Source organism: Chrysoperla carnea, chromosome 2 (genome assembly GCF_905475395.1).
Source record: "Chrysoperla carnea chromosome 2, inChrCarn1.1, whole genome shotgun sequence".
NCBI lineage: Eukaryota > Metazoa > Arthropoda > Insecta > Neuroptera > Chrysopidae > Chrysoperla > Chrysoperla carnea.
The window spans coordinates 339,112-348,549 of record NC_058338.1 but is presented as its reverse complement, the minus strand read 5'-3'; positions in this window follow the sequence as shown (position 1 = coordinate 348,549).

Below are 9,438 nucleotides of genomic sequence, written 5' to 3'. Positions count from 1 at the left end.
TTTCTGAAGGTCCATTTGAATCAACCATATCAACCTAGTTATAAGTAGACTTACCCCAGAATGAAACCAATCCAAAATATCACAGGCTATAACACAGGCGAAAAATCCATGTAATCAAGATCATTTTTTCCGTACATTATCTGTCTAGATATACCTAACTCACTTTAAGTGATGACTGCGCTTTTTTGCATGTCCCGTCTCACCGTCATCATGAGTTGATACATAATCCCCTATCGAGGCGCTTAGCTTTTAGACAGACATAACGAGAAAAAATTGATTTTTGACTACACAATTTCTCATAGTGTTATAACACATGCAACAAATCGAACGAGTTTTTCCTGAGAAACATCATACTAACCTTAGTTAGTCAACGTCGCTTCTCAGAATTTAGGGCAGACCGAATTTACAAATTTAAAATAATATATTTAAAAAAGAAAATAAAAAAAATTTAAAAAGAAAAATTAGGCAATTTTTCAACCCAGTTATAAGTTGACTTACCCCAGAATGAAACCAATCCAATATATCACAGGCTATAACACAGGCGAAAAATCCATGCAATCAAGATCATTTTTTCCGTACATTATCTGTCTAGATATACCTAACTCACTTTAAGTGATGACTGCGCTTTTTTGCATGTCCCGTCTCACCGTCATCATGAGTTGATACATAATCCCCTATCGAGGCGCTTAGCTTTTAGACAGACATAACGAGAAAAAATTGATTTTTGACTACACAATTTCTCATAGTGTTATAACACATGCAACAAATCGAACGAGTTTTTCCTGAGAAACATCATACTAACCTTAGTTAGTCAACGTCGCTTCTCAGGATATAGGGCAGACCGATTTTACAAATTTAAATTAATGAACTGATATTTAGAGTAAAATAAATTGAAAAAAACCAAAAATATCTCTGGGCATAAAAGTTAAAAATTGCTTAATTTGCAATAATATTTATGCATAAACAATTAAAGATGGCTCATTTAATCTTAATTTACCTTTATTAACATAAACTTACTTAGAAACAAACCCGAAAATGAAATTTAAGATTTGGAATTCAAATGAAGGGAATAGATAAATGTCAAATAAATAAGCTATTCATAGTGAATAGTAAAACACACACTCAAATTAATTATATTACTAAGAATAAATTATTACATGAGATTTAGAAAATTAAAATTAAAATTTTACTTACCTGGATTTTGAACTCCATACCTGTGTAAGAGGAGTAGGACTCGCTATACTCTCTGCCACACGACTTGATGCTTGTTACAATTTAAACGGCCATAATCGGTGATAAAACTGGACCAACCTAATGAATAAATATATTTTAGTGATAAATAATTAAAATAATTAAAAATAATTTTATTATTATCTAGTGTATGTACAAATATCAGCCAATTGATTCTCTGTAGGTATATGTTCAATTTTTAAATTATCTTTTTTTAATTCTGATCGAATGAAATGGTATTTAATGCCAATGTGTTTACTTCTTTTACTTTCCCAATTCTTAACTTATTGAATACTTGATTGATTATCCTCAAAAATTACTGGTTTAACGATAATATTAAAACATTCATTTTACAAACCGCAGCTAGCTAATGCAACTTAATATTCTGTTTTTTAGATTTTCAAAATATATTATTTCCAAATAATTGAAGGGCGTACATGCGTCAACGATAATAGTAGAGAAACAAAAAACAATATGGTAATGCGATAGTTTAAATGATTTTCTATGATTTAAGACAAGAAAAATAACCTGTTATCGAATTATTTTCATTGAATTTTAAGTTTAAAAAATTGACTAAAAGTAAGATTTAATATGGGACTAAATGGAAAATATAAATACGATATTATTCTAAAATTATATCGATACCAATACTTTTTTTTACAAGCTTTTACCAGGTAATAATTATTTAAACTTTTAATAGAATTTCAAAAAAATTTCTATTAATTTAAAATTCTTTAAAATTTACATACTGTTTCCCTACGAACGCACGTAGCAAAACAGGTTCACGCATGTACGTGAACTTAAATAACATTTCATTCGATCAGAATTTTAAAAAAAATTGATTATATACCTTCAAAAAATGAACTGGCTGATATTTGTACCAAAGGTTTATCAAATCAAAAATTTCACAAATTTGCTCAGCCCATAGGAATATGTTTTGTTTGAATTGAGCGGAGTGTTGAAATCAATTGAATACAAATTTAGTTTCATTTATTATTTTGATAGAATTTTTTTCGATATTTAGTAACGGATTGTAGAGTTATTTAGTTATTCATTTAAGGACGTACATTCATGAGACTTGTAAGTAGACAAATAAAAATAATTATGATGATAAAAAAGTTTAAATGATTTAAGAAAGAAAAAATATACAATTATATAAATTAATCGAAACGTAATTAATGTTAAATTTTAAATTCAAAAAGTGACAAAAATTAATCTTTAACATAGGTTTAAATGGAAAATATAAATCGATATTTCTCAAAAATTATATCGATAACTATACTTGAAACTTTTATCAGTTAGTAATTATTAAAAATTTTAATAAAATTTCAAAATTATTTCAAATTTAAATACTGTTTCCATATAAACGCACATAGCAAAACAGGTTGATGAATGAACGTCTTTAAATAAAAATTATAATTATTAATATTAAAACTGTGTGTTTATTAGTAAACTCTACATCTAAAATAACACTAACGTCAAAAAATTTTATCGAACCATAGTACATATTCATTTTGTTATATTTATTATAAATAAATTTTGTATAAATGAGATTGAATCTCTTGGGAATAATTTTGAAATCGAAAAATCGCGAAATCGAAAAATTTTGAAATCAAATAAAAATACTTGTAGTCAATCACTAATAATAAAACAACTAATTCTAGAATGTGATTTCAATTAGAAAAAATAAACAAATGATTCCAACATAATTTTTTTTAATTAATATTAAAAGTTTTGTGTAAAAAAGCATTTGGACAAAATGTGAAACAAATTAAATATAATATAGAATTTTACAATATACAAAAAAAGAATTAGAAAAATGTAAATTAAAACAAAAACTTACTCAGAAACAAATTCGAAAATGAAATTTGACGTTTGGAAGTCAAATGAAGGTGAAACACAAAGCACAAATGTAACCAACTGTCCACTATGAACGATGAAACACTACTGACCTAATGAATAATTTTGATTGACCACACCCGAAAAAAGCGCGGAAATTTAACACGCATTTAAATTAATGAAATTAATTTGAATAAATCAGACCATGAAATGTAGAGAAAAAATTTAAAATTTTTATTTGCCCGAGCTTTGAACCATAGACCTTCGATCTACGAGTCGCACCCGCTTAACACCGAGCTGCGACACCTCTTATATGATGAAACAATATCAAGAGACATTATCGGTGATAAAGCTGTACAAACCTAATGAAAAACTTTGAGTGACTAAAACACCTGTGGGATTGTTATACAAACTTAAATTAATAACGTAGGGAAAAAAAAAATTTTCTGCCTTAGTGGGTTTCGAACCCACGATCTTAGTACTACGAGTCGGACTCGCTTACCACTCCGCCATATAACCCGATATATATACATACAATTTAAAAATCTAATATCAGTGAGAAAATTATATTAACCTAATGAATAAATAAATTTAACTTATTCCAAAATAAATGCGTATTCAAATTAATTTAATTGATTTGCAAAAAATCATATGAATAAATTCATAAAAAAAAAAATTAAAGTTTATACTTATTCGGGATTTGAGTGAGAAAACCGAATAAGTATAAACCGAAAACACATCCTTCTAAACCGAAACACATTAAGTCATTCGGATACAGTGTAGTAATAACTATTCATAGACCCTATTTATTAAGAATTTTTTGCTTCTATTATAAAATGTTCTATTACAAATATCAGGTTTTTCCTCGGTTTTTTTACTACATTTATGTCACATGATTAATGTTTTTTTTCCACTGTAAATGATTAACATAATGATTATCATTAAAATTTTTCGATATGTGGAGTAATTTTTAAAATATCGAAAATTGAAAATTTTGTTTAATTATTTAGCTTTCGATATTTCGATAACCAAGACAAATAACGAAAAATTTCGTATTTTCATGATCAGAGTTGAAAATAAAGAACAAATAATTTCAACCACGAATCTCAACTTGATATTACTATGGGCCATTTTAGGAACCGGACTCTCTTAGGTCAAGGAAAATCCCAAATCGTTAGAAATATTTTCTAAATCGATATTAATGTATTATTTATGTATTTTTATTTATTCATATTCCAAAGTATTTTTCTTATTTTAAATACACAGTTCGTTAAAAACTTTTCCTTCATTCAATTTTTTTTTCTTGATACAATTAGAAAGAAAACCAATTATTTGTGCACTTCATTAAAAGGGATGACTTTCTCCAGATTACGTACCTACACTAAGATCAAAGTAATCAAAAACAATATAAAAGAAAAAAACTCAATTTTCAATTACTGTTATTAAAATTATTATGATACAAAGAAAATATAATCACAGTTTGAATTTGATTTTATAAATTTTATAAATTCTATTTCTAACGGTTTACAAGATGAGTCCTACGGACCTAAGACCCAATTGACCAATGTTAATATTTTAAGCGTTACAAACTTGGGACTAAACTTGGTATATTTCATATACATGTTATAAAAGGTTTTTTGTTTTTTACTTGCAACCATTTTACTTGATGTTGATGATTTTATAATAAAAAAAAAACAAGTGAAAACAAACACTGAGTTAATTATATTAATACATACTATAAAATGTGCACCTAATTAACGCCCTCGTGGGTAAACAGTGATGTTTACAAAAAAATGTTTCAAACAAAAGTTTTTATTTTTTTATAAGGAACATTTTTTACATTTAAACTTTTGACCCAAGACCCAAGACCCATGATGCTCATTTACGAACTTGACCTCACTTTTTACGTCCTGAGTACGCTGTAAAAATTTCAGCTCGATATTTTTTTTCTTTTTTGAGTTATCGTGTCCACAGACGGACGGACGGACAACCGGAAATGGATTAATTAGGTGATTCTATGAACACCTATACCAAAATTTTTTATAGCATCATTATTTTTAAGCATTACAAACTTGGGACGAAACTTAATATACTATGTATATTTCATATATACATGGTATAAAAATATGGAGTAAAGGTCTATCATCCAAGTATTTACACCTTAACTGATACAAATTCATAAAATCAATCAAATATTATTGTTTAATCTATTTCTTACAATTTTACTAATTATCAAAATTTCGAGTTTTGTAGTGTTTACATGAAAAATTTCAATTATGTTTGCATATTTTGTTTCAAACATTAACTTCAACTAGATTGTGTAATTCCCATTCACTGACCCACATATTTCTTGAAAAGACCCAAAAAAAAGCTGTTTTTCCCATGAATCAAATTAATTAATAAACACTTACTTAAAATATTGATGTCAGCTATTCTCAATTTTAATGAATATGTTTTATCTTAAGTAAAGTAATAACGCACCTTAAGTAAGTAAGTACCTATCTGAGTCTGACTTAGTAAGTAAGGTACAACCATTGAACAGTTGACCAGATGGACAATTATTATTGAAGGTCATGCAAGGTCATTTATTTATAAAACATCAATTAATAATACTTATAAACTAGCTACACCCGTACGGAATTACACTCCTGTAGTCGATAAATATATATCTAAGACATTCTTTACTTACTCTGGTGTGTGTGTATATTATTTTTCTCGCCGCCGAAGAGGTAGAAAACGACAATTTTGTTTTGCACAGTGGAACAAAAGTGGACACTTTTTGCACGGAGATGACTGAAAAAGATTGGGATCTTTCTGAAATGAAATGGTCATTTTGATCACACACACGAAAACATTGTATCGTTTCAGTGTCGCAATGTGTTCTTAAAAATAAAGAATACAAATTAAAATCTTAAATTTATTTAAGTAGATAAAGTATAAGGTATCGTCATATCATATTGAAGTAATAATACCTACTTAAAACAAAAATTTATTCTTAATGCATGCACGCAAATACAAAAATATAATTTATTAGTTTTGAGTTTTACTAAAACTATGACACTTAATTGGCATTGGCACTTAACTTTATTTAAGTACAATGTGTTACACAAACATTTAAGGTGTTTGTTTGTACTGTTAAACGCGTTTATATGGCTTTCATACTTGTTCACCCTCTTTGTTCACAATGAATATATTCATCTATTCCCATCTAGCATCTTGGCTACTTAGCAAAATTTGACAAATGATGTATCGTTAAAACAAAATATCATTATGTAGTCGGGATTATGTCTCGACGACTACATAATCACGCTTTTAGAAGTATGAAAACAAGAAAATATTTTCATCTGAAATTACTATAATTAGTAAAATCATCATTACAGTCGGGGAATCTCTTTTCTAATCTGTGGAAAACTGTTTAATCTTAGATGGGGTTTTAGTATTTGAACTTTATAAAATAAAATTTAATGCATGTTTTGTATTTTTTTAAATATCTACCTTCAATATATATGAAACTTTCAGTAAAAATAGGTGTAATATGAATTCTATTTAAAATGAATTATGTGTGAGATATTTTTATTCAAGTTTTGTTTTTTGTATTTTATAAATTTAAAATAATAATAAATGGTTGGCTTTATGGACATTAATAATAATTATAACAAAACAAAATGTTATTAATTTTAATTTTTAAGAAAGTTTTTTATTTCAAACAAATTATTATTATTATTATTATTTATATTTTACCTAAATTTTAATTTTAAAATTCATACAAGATTAAATATTAAATTATACGGAAGTTCTTGTAATGGATCCAAAATTCAGCATATCTTTCCGTTTCATGGCTGGGACAATGAGCGTGATTCAAATCGAAAACGAAATATTTGGGTTTGGTTAAAACTTAATCATTTAATACAACTTTTATATGAAACTTTAAATACTAAAGCACCCTCCCTTATCTAGGTGGTACACACACACACATTTTAATGAATTGGTCTGTTGTGTGATGGTCTCAGGTGTTTTAAATGTGAAACAATAAAGTACTAACAGCTATAATAATAATAATAATAATAATAACTGTAGCACTGGTGTTATGTTGACACCATACATATACATACAACGCTGTATAAGTGTTTACAACACCATCACAAATAATTAGTCAAAAAGTTTATAGTGTTGCTTGTACTCATGTTAGTTTATTATCCATGTTGGTCACATTTGTTACCATTTATAACACCATTCATACATATACAGGGTGCAAAACACCACCACTTTAATTGTTTAAAGGTCAACTAAAAGGACGCAACCCATTGTGAATCGTTCTTATAATTAAAAATAACCTTATACGCCATTAAAAGAGTAGAAATATGGTATCTAGTGGTACTTTTAGAGAATAATTTTTTTTTCGTAAACTATATAATAAAACAGTTTTGCATATGTAACCAACTTAAGTAAACACCCTGTATATATCTAACTTATACAATAATGACAGCTTTATAACTGTATACAGTCCCAATGGCCCCAACAACCGTCCATATAGTTCTAATAGGTCTGATGTTAATTATTTGTATGAAAATATGGACACTTTCATTTTGTAAGTGTACCAAAGATCAATACAAGACATTCCTTCTCTATGATTTCTGTAGGTCAATTACGATAAATTTTTCAGATCTATCGGAAAAGGTATCTTGAAACATGCCTAAGAACACTCTCCATTAAATTACTTTTTTCTTTAAAGCCTTTTCCAAACTGAAACGATTTTGAAGAAATTCGCCAATGTTTTAGTTATTTCATGTAATTATGATTGGTTGATAGAAAATTTGTTTGAGGAAAAGTAAAATCACAAAAAAAACGTTGCTGATATAGAAATGTAAATGAATGTGCATTAAAGTTTAAAACAAACTAACTAACAAATAATAAAACAGAATAAATAAATAAATAAATAAATAAAAAGTTTATAACAAAGGTTATAAAATAAAGAAGATATAGAAGAAAGCAATGAAAACTTGAAATATTAAAATAAAAACATTTTACTATATGTATAGAATAGAGAATAATAAATTATTAATATTTTAAAATTTATTAATTTATGATGAAAAAACTTTAATATTTTATTTGAAAAGAACCTGCTAAAACTCTAAATCCATTATTTTAATAGCAAAAAGCAGTCCATACATACAGTTGGACTGGGATCTGCAGTCATATTTGATGACTTACTTCAAAACTTTCTGATACTTAATCAAATAGCACATCTGACTCCAAACCTATTTTGTATTTGTATCATCTTATTAAAATAAATATAATACTTGATTGTAAAGCTGTACATAGACGTTTATTAATAGTACCTACCTAAATATTTTATTAATTCTCAATGATCAAGGAAAAATTGTCTGTTTGCTGTAAATACTTAAAGAAAAAGCTTTTTATATCATTTATATGAAATATATGAAGGTATACTAAGTTTGGCCACAAGTTTGTAACACTGACAGACGGACAGACAACCGAAAATGTATTAATTAGATGATTTTATGAACATCTTATACCAAAATTTTGTTGATAGAATAAATATTTTGAAAATAATTTATAAAATTGAACATATGCATAATCAATCATTCAAACCAACAAATCTAAATAAAAAAGTAAGCACTATACGAAAATACGATAGAACATAATTCCAACCGGATGTCCACGACATCTTTCATGTGTAGTGTATCCATACTTTTAAAGCATCCTGTACAACAAATAACTCAAATAAAAAGATAATTATTTTAATATAGAATGTTGATGAGCTAAAAACACGGTTCCAGCAGTGATAACTTGATGAATAACCTACTCTTCACCCCCTAACCATCCCCCGTTCATATCATTCCCACTCCCATTACAGTTTTATAATAATAATAATAATAATAATCATAATAATGGTATAAATTTCTTGTTGGTTTGAGTTTAATAAATAAGGAAGGTTGTAGTACCTTGAACTACAATTTACATTTATGGATAATTTATTTTGATCCATTTTATAATTTTGGATCAATGTTTAAGAGGGAACTTATCCTGTTCTGTAATGGCATTACGTAGAAAATAAATAAATCACAGCACACACTGGTTATTTAATCAATTAACCTTGTTAGTTGTAAAATACAACCGAAAATGGACTAATTAGGTGATTTTATGAACACCTATATGGGACTAAACTAAACATGGTATAAAAACAATTTTAGTAATTTAAAGGACGTTGTTTGACCCAAGTTACATGACGATGCATCTTTTTAAACGTATATAATCTCTATCACATATATGTATGTAGTAATTTATAAGTATCTGTTCAAGGTACAACACATTACCGTACCTGTGTTTTTGTCACAGGTGTCGTTG